At 43.7% G+C, this 11,893-nt stretch overlaps 3 non-coding genes across 3 annotated transcripts; all 3 read left to right on the top strand.

The window, feature by feature from the left end:
- The first annotated feature begins 711 nt into the window (after positions 1–711).
- Positions 712–784, top strand: TRNAR-CCG (transfer RNA arginine (anticodon CCG)). Its single transcript has one exon. It is a non-coding gene; the product is annotated as a tRNA-Arg (tRNA).
- Positions 785–4,032: 3,248 nt separating this feature from the next.
- On the top strand, positions 4,033–4,105 carry TRNAW-CCA (transfer RNA tryptophan (anticodon CCA)). Its single transcript has one exon. It is a non-coding gene; the product is annotated as a tRNA-Trp (tRNA).
- Positions 4,106–7,353: 3,248 nt separating this feature from the next.
- On the top strand, positions 7,354–7,426 carry TRNAR-CCG (transfer RNA arginine (anticodon CCG)). Its single transcript has one exon. It is a non-coding gene; the product is annotated as a tRNA-Arg (tRNA).
- The last annotated feature ends 4,467 nt before the right edge of the window (positions 7,427–11,893 follow it).

Genomic DNA, 11,893 nt, shown 5'->3' with positions numbered 1-11,893 from the left:
TGAATTCGCTTGAATCCAGAGGCTTCATCCATTCATCAGGGAAATGACTGGCCTTGAGTTTCAGATTCCATATTCAGAGAGAGGCTACTCCTTGATGCAGAGGCCACCATCCTCCTGTAGGGATACTCCTTCTTTCAGTTAAGAGTACACCATCTTCCCTGGATTAACCTGCAATCTGTGAGTTCAAATGTCACCATCCTCACTCCTGAAGAGAGAGTTCTCTTGCTTGACCCTTTCCCTTGAGTGTTTACTGGTGTTACAGTGCACCCCAGTACGCCAACACCTTCTTTGCGCCATTTTAAGAGTGAATTCATAAAACAATAGGGAGTCATGAAATCACACCTAGTTTACAGGGTGCACCTCTTCCTGCCACCCCCTGCATTCTTGAAAGATTATTTATCATTTCGATGTCAGACTCCCAATGGCTTATTATTCTGGAGGCAGGGCAGACACTCTGTTCTACACAATCTAAAGAAGAAGAAATAACTACAATGGCAGGACCTGAAGTGTTTTGCAATTTCAGTATATCTCCTTTGGTGGCTTCTTACCCCTGCCATGTTTGAAGGACGTCCCATTGGCATAATGACTCTTTGGATGTGGTCAGTGTGCTTTTAAGATGTCCCGCTGAATATCCTAATGCTCTCTGCAGGCTGTTTGATAATAGTCCTTTTCTTCAGAAACCATTGCTCTCCTATCCCTTATTCCCATCAGGGCCCAGTGGCCTAATGGATAAGGCATCAGCCTCCGGAGCTGGGGATTGTGGGTTCGAATCCCACCTGGGTCATGTGATATTTTCTTTATGGTGAGATGTAGATTAGTATAATGATGAAGGTCATGTAATTGTCTCCAGAAAGATGAAAGACAATCCTGCCAGACTTAGGCAGCAACATCTTGGCACCTGTGACAAGGACCAAGATGAAATAACATCATCTACCTGCCCATGGTTATCTGACGACTTAAGGACCGTCAAACAGGTCTGGAGGAGACAAGAGAAAGGATGGAGAGAGTCAGATACTGTGACTCTACAAAGGTCATTTATAAGATATGTCTATCTAGATATAAGACGCTGACTTGCAAAGAGAAATGGTCCTACTTCCCCAACAAAAATGAGGCAAAAGCAAGCTCCTCAAAAGAACTGTTTGCGGCTCTCAAATAACTCACCACCGACAATTCCTCCTTGCCTAAATACTGTAGGCAATCCTTTTATATACTACGTGGTGGAGGCCTTCTGCCTAAAAGTTAAACACATTTACAATAGCTTCTCCTCTCTTACATCTAAATCCTCATCAGCTGTGCTATTTCCCATTTAAGCTTATATGGGTTCCTCGCTCAGCCACTTCATACCACCTTATATGTTTGAGCTTATGAAACTGATCGAAACCTCTACATCGGACTCGGCATGCGTCCCTTACCCTCCTAGAGTTGCCATCCATGCAGCCAAGAACATTGGGCCAATACTTGCTGAGATTTTCCAACTAACGTGCCATTCAGGAGTATTCCTATCAGTCTGGAAGACAGTGTTGGTTCTACAATTAATAAACAAAATCTTCCCTCGATCCACGAGACCCTTGCAGCTATCGACCCATCTCCTGTCTTCCACTGCCGTGCAAGATCATTGAAAAGGAGCTGGACAAACAACTGGTGGAGCAAATTCATATTAACAATCTTCTGGATGCCACCAATTCAGCTTTCGTGCTGAGCACAATAGACTGACTGCCCACATAAAAGTGGCTGAGGAAATGAGTTTGTCACTTGATCAGGGAAGCAGATCAGACCTGATCCTGCTTGATCTGTCAGCAGCCTTTTAGACTGTAAATCCCAAGGTGCTGATGGATCGCTTGGGTGGGATCAGGGTGACCAGAACAGGTTTGGAGTGTTTAAACTCATTCCTCATTGGTCGTGAGAATTCGGTAAGAGTTTGTGACTTTATCTCTGCTTCTTTCTCTCTTCCCTGTGGAGTCCGCCAGTGGTCCTCGCTCAGCCCTACTCTCTATTTTATATATGTCAACCCCTTGGCAGAACTGATTCGATCTCATGGCTTTGCATTGACATCCTATGCCGACGACACGCAAATCATTGTTTCGCTTGCTATGGAGGACAAGGATGTTGCCGACAGAATCTGTTACTGCATGAAGGCAGTCAGTCTGCGGATGGTTATGAAATGCCTCAGACTCAACTCTAGTAAGACAGAAGTGTTGCTGTTTGGGGCTCAGGTGACGGACTCCATCACTTTAGCCATTCCTCTTCTCCATTTAGAAAGCTTGCTTCCTTGGATACAAAGGTCAGCTGCATCTCTGCCGATGACCTACTTAAATTCAGTGGTAACCCATCCACACTGCAGAGAGACCTTTCTACAGATTCAGAAGTCATCATATTCTGTCCAAGTAATCCCCTCCCTTATATTCTGACATCATATTTGACAGTAGTACCTTCCCTTGGCATCCAAGGACACGTTCTTCTCTCTAGAAATTTGAGAGTTGACTGTGTTCTCTCTAGAGAACGGCATCCCTTGGCTTGAGAGCATATGCATGGAGAAATTATTATTTTTTAAACTTATTTTATTTCTGTTTACTCATTAAAACATCACTAAATGCAATCATTGATACCGAGCAGCAGAAACTTCACCATTGGTTGTGGAACTACAGCTGGATAGCACAGTGTAAGTCTGGACTACAGAGGAATGTAGCAGATAATTAATCAACATCATATTTTGATAGGGATACGAGTTAGGTACATTGCTGCTCTTCAAAACCTCCTTTGTGAGCTACGCCCTCTCTCTAAATTCTTCTGGGAACTTTCATCAGCGCAGTCCATGGGACGTCTACGATCCTCTGTCAGTGCTGCTGGGCAAACTTTTTATTATGCTTCTGAATTCCTACATTTTTGTGTTATTCTTTAGTCTCACCAAAATGTCACTTGAGGCGATTTTGTGTAACATTTTTTAAGCAGAGTGCAACTTGCCCGAAGACGTCTCACAATATATCTGAGGGAGAGTGGTTTACAAAGAAAATGTCTTGCAGAAAGACATTTTGTGTTAGTGCTTGTTTCCTGTTGTATTTGAAGAGTCGTTTTCACATGAGGGGTGCGTTTGCTTAAACGATGTCGTGCAAGATCCCAGAAAAAACATTTCTCTCCGACTTTGTCATTTTGTGTAATGCCAAACAATGTTTATGGAATTTAACAAGTTCTGTGTAAGAAAATTGATACACTGTTGCACATCTCTGCTTGTATCGTAATCTCCATCTGCAGAATACAGAGGTTAGCATCAAGCCATCAAAGACCTGAGGATCCTTGAATCCATTGGTCCCAGTTATCAGAGAGCTGAATTCGCTTGAATCCAGAGGCTTCATCCATTCATCAGGGAAATGACTGGCCTTGAGTTTCAGATTCCATATTCAGAGAGAGGCTACTCCTTGATGCAGAGGCCACCATACTCCTGTAGGGATACTCCTTCTCTCAGTTTAGAGTACACCATCTTCCCTGGATTAACCTGCAATCTGTGAGTTCAAATGTCACCATCCTCACTCCTGAAGAGAGAGTTCTCTTGCTTGACCCTTTCCCTTGAGTGTTTACTGGTGTTACAGTGCACCCCAGTACGCCAACACCTTCTTTGCGCCATTTTAAGAGTGAATTCAGAAAACAATAGGGAGTCATGAAATCACACCTAGTTTACAGGGTGCACCTCTTCGTGCCGCCCCCTGCATTCTTGAAAGATTATCTATCATTTCGATGTCAGACTCCCCATGGCTTATTATTCTGGAGGCAGGGCAGACACTCTGTTCTACACAATCTAAAGAAGAAGAAATAACCACAATGGCAGGACCTGAAGTGTTTTGCAATTTCAGTATATCTCCTTTGGTGGCTTCTTACCCCTGCCATGTTTGAAGGACGTCCCATTGGCATAATGACTCTTTGGATGTGGTCAGTGTGCTTTTAAGATGTACCGCTGAATATCCTAATGCTCTCTGCAGGCTGTTTGATAATAGTCCTTTTCTTCAGAGACCATTGTTCTCTTATCCCTCGTTTCAATCAGGGCCAGTGGCCTAATGGATAAGGCATCAGCCTCCAGAGCTGGGGATTGTGGGTTCAAATCCCACCTGGGTCATGTGATACTTTCTTTATTGTGCTTATGGTGGGATGTAGATTAGCATAATGATGAAGGTCATGTAATTGTCTCCAGAAAGATGAAAGACAATCCTGCCAGACTTAGGCAGCAAGATCTTGGCACCTGTGACAAGGACCAAGATGAAATGACATCATCTACCTGCCCATGGTTCTCTGACGACTTAAGGGCCCTTAAACAGGTCTGGAGGAGACAAGAGAAAAGATGGAGAGAGTCAGATACTGTGACTCTAAAAAGGTCATTTCTAAGATATGTCTATCTAGATATAAGACGCTGACTTGCAAGGAGAAATGGTCCTACTTCCCCAACAAAAATGAGGCAAAAGCAAACTCCTCAAAAGAACTGTTTGCGACTATCAAATAACTCACCACTGACAATTCCTCCTTGCCTAAATACTGTAGGCAATCCTTTTATATACTACGTGGCGGAGACCTTCTGCCTAAAAGTTAAACACATTTACAATAGCTTCTCCTCTCTTACATCTACATCCTCATCAGCTGTGCTATTTCCCATTTAAGCTCATATGGGTTCCTCGCTCAGCCACTTCATACCACCTTATATGTTTGACCTTACGAAACTGATCGAAACCTCTACATCGGACTCGGCATGTGTCCCTTACCCTCCTAGAGTTGCCATCCATGCATCCAAGAACATTGGGCCAATACTTGCTGACCTTTTCCAACTAACGTGCCATTCAGGAGTATTCCAATCAGGCTGGAAGACAGTGTTGGTTCTGCAATTAATAAACAAAATCTTCCCTCGATCCACGAGACCCTTGCAGCTATCGACCCATCTCTTGTCTTCCACTGCCGGGCAAGATCATTGTAAAGGAGCTGGACAAACAACTGGTGGAGCAAATGCATATTAACAATCTTCTGGATGCCACCCAATTCAGCTTTCGTGCTGAGCACAATAGACTGACTGCCCACATAAAAGTGACTGAGGAAATGAGTTTGTCACTTGATCAGGGAAGCAGATCAGACCTGATCCTGCTTGATCTGTCAGCAGCCTTTGAGACTGTAAATCACAGGTTGCTGATGGATCGCTTGGGCGGGATCAGGGTGACCAGAACAGGTTTGGAGTTTTTAAACTCATTCCTCATTGGTCGCGAGAAATCGGCAAGAGTTTGTGACTTTATCTCTGCTTCTTTCTCTCTTCCCTGTGGAGTCCGCCAGTGGTCCTCGCTCAGCCCTACTCTCTATTTTATATATGTCAACCCCTTGGCAGAACTGATTCGATCTCATGGCTTTGCATTGACATTCTATGCCGACGACACGCAAATCATTGTTTCGCTTGCTATGGAGGACAAGGATGTTGCCGACAGAATCTGTGACTGCATGAAGGCAGTCAGTTTGCGGATGGTTATGAAATGCCTCAGACTCAACTCTAGTAAGACAGAAGTGTTGCTGTTTGGGGCTCAGGTGATGGACTCCATCACTTTAGCCATTCCTCCTCTCCATTTAGAAAGCTTGCTTCCTTGGATACAAAGGTCAGCTGCATCTCTGCCGATGACCTACTTAAATTCAGTGGTAACCCATCCACACTGCAGAGATACCTTTCTACAGATTCAGAAGTCATCATATTCTCTCCAAGTAATCCCCTCCCTTATATTCTGACATCATATTTGACAGCAGCACCTTCCCTTGGCATCCAAGGTCACATTCTTCTCTCTAGAAATTTGAGAGTTGACTGTGTTCTCTCTAGAGAACGGCATCCCTTGGCTTGAGAGCATATGTATGGAGAAATTATTTTTTTTAAAACTTATTTTATTTCTGTTTACTCATTAAAACATCACTAAATGCAATCATTGATGCCGAGCAGCAGAAACGTCACCATTGGTTGTGGAACTACAGCTGGATAGCACAGTGTAAGACTGGACTACAGAGGAATGTAGCAGATAATTCATCAACATCATATTTTGATAGGGATACGAGTTCGGTACATTGTTGCTCTCCAAAACCTCCTTTGTGAGCTACGCCCTCTCTCTAAATTCTTCTGGGAACTTTCATCAGTGCAGTCCATGGGACATCTACGATCCTCTGTCAGTGCTGCTGGGCAAACTTATTATTATGCTTCTGAATTCCTAAATGTTTGTGTTATTCTTTAGTCTCACCAAAATGTCACTTGAGGCGATTTTGCGTAACGTTTTTTAAGCAGAGTGCAACTTGCCCGAAGACGACTCACAATATATCTGAGGGAGAGTGGTTTACAAAGAAAATGTCTTGCAGAAAGACATTTTGTGTCAGTGCTTGTTTCCTGTTGTATTTGGAGAGTCGTTTTCACATGAGGGGTGTGTTTGCTTAAACGATGTCGTGCAAGATCCCAGAAAAAACATTTCTCTCCGACTTTGTCGTTTTGTGTAATGCCAAACAATGTTTATGGAATTTAACAAGTTCTGTGTAAGAAAATTGATTCACTGTCGCACATCTCTGCTTGTATCAGAATCTCCATCCGAAGAATACAGAGGCTAGCATCAAGCCATCAAAGACCTGAGGATCCTTGAATCCATTGGTCCCAGTTATCAGAGAGCTGAATTCCCTTGAATCCGGAGGCTTCATCCATTCATCAGGGAAATGACTGGCCTTGAGTTTCAGATTCCATATTCAGAGAGAGGCTACTCCTTGATGCAGAGGCCACCATCCTCCTGTAGGGATACTCCTTCTTTCAGTTTAGAGTACACCATCTTCCCTGGATTAACCTGCAATCTGTGAGTTCAAATGTCACCATCCTCACTCCTGAAGAGAGAGTTCTCTTGCTTGACCCTGTTTACTGGTGTTACAGTGCACCCCAGTACGCCAACACCTTCTTTGCGCCATTTTAAGAGTGAATTCATAAAACAATAGGGAGTCATGAAATCACACGTAGTTTACAGGGTGCACCTCTTCCTGCCACCCCCTGCATTCTTGAAAGATTATCTATCATTTTGATGTCAGACTCCCCGTGGCTTATTATTCTGGAGGCAGGGCAGACACTCTGTTCTACACAATCTAAAGAAGAAGAAATAACCACAATGGTAGGATCTGAAGTGTTTTGCAATTTCAGTATATCTCCTTTGGTGGCTTCTTACCCCTGCCATGTTTGAAGGACGTCCCATTGGCATAATGACTCTTTGGATGTGGTCAGTGTGCTTTTAAGATGTACCGCTGAATATCCTATTGCTCTCTGAAGGCTGTTTGATAATAGTCCTTTTCTTCAGAGACCATTGTTCTCTTATCCCTCATTTCCATCAGGGCCCAGTGGCCTAATAGATAAGGCATCAGCCTCCGAAGCTGGGGATTGTGGGTTCGAATCCCACCTGGGTCATGTGATATTTTCTTTATGGTGGGATGTAGATTAGCATAATGATGAAGGTCAAGGAATTTTCTCCAGAAAGATGAAAGACAATCCTGCCAGACTTAGGCAGCAACATCTTGGCACCTGTGACAAGGACCAAGATGAAATGACATCTTCTACCTGGCTATGGTTCTCTGATGACTTAAGGGCCCTGCAACAGGTCTGGAGGAGACAAGAGAAAAGATGGAGAGAGTCAGATACTGTGACTCTAAAAAGGTCATTTATAAGATATGTATATCTAGATATAAGACGCTGACTTGCAAGGAGAAATGGTCCTACTTCCCCAACAAAAATGAGGCAAAAGCAAACTCCTCAAAAGAACTGTTTGCGACTATCAAATAACTCACCACCGACAATTCCTCCTTGCCTAAATACTGTAGGCAATCCTTTTATATACTACGTGGTGGAGGCCTTCTGCCTCAAAGTTAAACACATTTACAATAGCTTCTCCTCTCTTACATCTACATCCTCATCAGCTGTGCTATTTCCCATTGAAGCTTATATGGGTTCCTCGCTCATCCACTTCATACCACCTTATATGTTTGAGCTTACGAAACTGATGGAAACCTCTACATCGGACTCGGCATGCGTCCCTTACCCTCCTAGAGTTGCCATCCATGCAGCCAAGAACATTGGGCCAATACTTGCTGACATTTTCCAACTAACGTGCCATTCAGGAGTATTCCTATCAGTCTGCAAGACAGTGTTGGTTCTACAATTAATAAACAAAATCTTCCCTCGATCCACGAGACCCTTGCAGCTATCGACCCATCTCCTGTCTTCCACTGCCGGGCAAGATCATTGTAAAGGAGCTGGACAAACAACTGGTGGAGCAAATTCATATTAACAATCTTCTGGATGCCACCCAATTCAGCTTTCGTGCTGAGCACAATAGACTGACTGCCCACATAATAGTGACTGAGGAAATGAGTTTGTCACTTGATCAGAGAAGCAGATCAGACCTGATCCTGCTTGATCTGTCAGCAGCCTTTGAGACGGTAAATCACAGGTTGCTGATGGATCGCTAGGGTGGGATCAGGGTGACCAGAACAGGTTTGGAGTGTTTAAACTCATTCCTCATTGGTCGCGAGAAATCGGTAAGAGTTTGTGACTTTATCTCTGCTTCTTTCTCTCTTCCCTGTGGAGTCCGCCAGTGGTCCTCGCTCAGCCCTACTCTCTATTTTATATATGTCAACTCCTTGGCAGAACTGATTCGATCTCATGGCTTTGCATTGACATCCTATGCCGACGACACGCAAATCATTGTTTCGCTTGCTATGGAGGACAAGGATGTTGCCGACAGAATCTGTGACTGCATGAAGGCAGTCAGTCTGCGGATGGTTATGAAAGGCCTCAGACTCAACTCTAGTGAAACAGAAGTGTTGCTGTTTGGGGCTCAGGTGATGGACTCCATCACTTTAGCTGTTCCTCTTCTCCATTTAGAAAGCTTGCTTCCTTGGATACAAAGGTCAGCTGCATCTCTGCCGATGACCTACTTAAATTCAGTGGTAACCCATCCACACTGCAGAGGGACCTTTCTACAGATTCAGAAGTCATCATATGCTCTCCAAGTAATCCCCTCCCTTATATTCTGACATCATATTTGACAGTAGCACCTTCCCTTGGCATCCAAGGTCACGTTCTTCTCTCTAGAAATTTGAGAGTTGACTGTGTTCTCTCTATAGATTGGCATCCCTTGGCTTGAGAGCATATGCATGGAGAAATTATTATTTTTTTAAACTTATTTTATTTCTGTTTACTCATTAAAACATCACTAAATGCAATCATTGATGCCGAGCAGCAGAAACTTCACCATTGGTTGTGGAACTACAGCTGGATAGCACAGTGTAAGTCTGGATTACAGAGGAATGTAGCAGATAATTAATCAACATTATATTTTGATAGGGATACGAGTTAGGTACATTGTTGCTCTCCAAAACCTCCTTTGTGAGCTACGCCCTCTCTCTAAATTCTTCTGGGAACTTTCATCAGCGCAGTCCATGGGACATCTACGATCCTCTGTCAGTGCTGCTGGGCAAACTTATTATTATGCTTCTGAATTCCTAAATGTTTGTGTTATTCTTTAGTCTCACCAAAATGTCACTTGATGAGGCAGTTTTGCGTAAAATTTTTTAAGCAGAGTGCAACTTGCCTCAAGACGTCTCACAATATATCTGAGGGAGAGTGGTTTACAAAGAAAATGTCTTGCAGAAAGACATTTTGTGTTAGTGCTTGTTTCCTGTTCTAATCGGAGAGTCATTTTCACATGAGGGGTGCGTTTGCTTAAACGATGTCGTGCAAGATCCCAGAAAAAACATTTCTCTCGGACTTTGTCATTTTGTGTAATGCCAAACAAAGTTTATGGAATTTAACAAGTTCTGTGTAAGAAAATTGATACACTGTCGCACATCTCTGCTTGTATCAGAATCTCCATCCGAAAAATACAGAGGCTAGCATCAAGCCATCAAAGACCTGAGGATCCTAGAATCCATTGGTCCCAGTTTTCAGAGAGCTGAATTCCCTTTAATCCAGAGGCTTCATCCATTCATCAGGGAAATGACTGGCCTTGAGTTTCAGATTCCGTATTCAGAGAGAGGCTACTTCTTGATGCAGAGGCCACCATCCTCTTGTAGGGATACTCCTTCTCTCAGTTCAGAGTACACCATCGTCCCTGGATTAACCTGCAATCTGTGAGTTCAAATGTCACCATGCTCACTCCTGAAGAGAGAGTTCTCTTGCTTGACCCTTTCCCTTGAGTGTTTGCTGGTGTTACAGTGCACCCCAGTACGCCAACACCTTCTTTCGGCCAATACAAGAGTGAATTTATAAAACAATAAGGAGTCATGAAATCACACCTAGTTTACGGGGTGCACCTCCTCCTGCCGCCCCCTGCATTCTTGAAAGATTATCTATAATTTCGATGTCAGACTTCCCGTGGCTTATTATTCTGGAGGCAGGGCAGACACTCTGTTCTACACAATCTAAAGAAGAAGAAATAACCACAATGGCAGGACCTGAAGTGTTTTGCAATTTCAGTATATCTCCTTTGGTGGCTTCTTACCCCTGCCATGTTTGAAGGACGTCCCAATGGCATAATGACTCTTTGGATGTGGTCAGTGTGCTTTTAAGATGTACCGCTGAATATCCTAATGCTCTCTGCAGGCTGTTTGATAATAGTCCTTTTCTTCAGAAACCATTGTTCTCTTATTACTCATTTCCGTCAGGGCCCAGTGGCCTAATGGATAAGGCATCAGCCTCCGGAGCTGGGGATTGTGGGTTTGAATCCCACCTGAGTTGTGTGATATTTTCTTTATGGTGAGATGTAGATTAGCATAATGATGAAGGTCATGTAATTGTCTCCAGAAATATGAAAGACAATCCTGCCAGACTTAAGCAGATCTTGGCACCTGTGACAAGGACCAAGATGAAATGACATCATCTTCCTGCCCATGGTTCTCTGACGACTTAAGGGCCCTTAAACAGGTCTGGAGGAGACAAGAGAAAAGATGGAGAGAGTCAGATACTTTGACTCTAAAAAGGTCCTTTATAAGATATGTCTATCTAGATATAAGACGCTGACTTGCAAGGAGAAATGGTCCTACTTCCCCAACAAAAATGAGGGAAAAGCAAACTCCTCAAAAGAACTGTTTGCGACTATCAAATAACTCACCACCGACAATTCCTCCTTGCCTAAATACTGTAGGCAATCCTTTTATATACTACGTGGCGGAGGCCTTCTGCCTAAAAGTTAAACACATTTACAATAGCTTCTCCTCTCTTACATCTACATCCTCATCAGCTGTGCTATTTCCCATTTAAGCTCATATGGGTTCCTCGCTCAGCCACTTCATACCACCTTATATGTTTGAGCTTACGAAACTGATGGAAACCTCTACATCGGACTCGGCATGCGTCCCTTACCCTCCTAGAGTTGCCATCCATGCAGCCAAGAACATTGGGCCAATACTTGCTGACATTTTCCAACTAACGTGCCATTCAGGAGTATTCCTATCAGGCTGGAAGACAGTGTTGGTTCTGCAATTAATAAACAAAATCTTCCCTCGATCCACGAGACCCTTGCAGCTATCGACCCATCTCTTGTCTTCCACTGCCGGGCAAGATCATTGTAAAGGAGCTGGACAAACAACTGGTGGAGCAAATTCATATTAACAATCTTCTGGATGCCACCCAATTCAGCTTTCGTGCTGAGCACAATAGACTGACTGCCCACATAATAGTGACTGAGGAAATGAGTTTGTCACTTGATCAGGGAAGCAGATCAGACCTGATCCTGCTTGATCTGTCAGCAGCCTTTGAGACTGTAAATCACAGGTTGCTGATGGATCGCTTGGGTGGGATCAGGGTGACCAGAACAGGTTTGGGGTTTTTAAACTCATTCCTCATTGGGCGCGAGAATTCGGTAAGAGTTTGTGACTT

This window comes from Triturus cristatus, chromosome 1_2 (genome assembly GCF_964204655.1).
Source record: "Triturus cristatus chromosome 1_2, aTriCri1.1, whole genome shotgun sequence".
Lineage (NCBI taxonomy): Eukaryota > Metazoa > Chordata > Amphibia > Caudata > Salamandridae > Triturus > Triturus cristatus.
The sequence above is the reverse complement of the archived record's forward strand: the minus strand, read 5'-3'. Positions and strand labels throughout refer to the sequence as shown.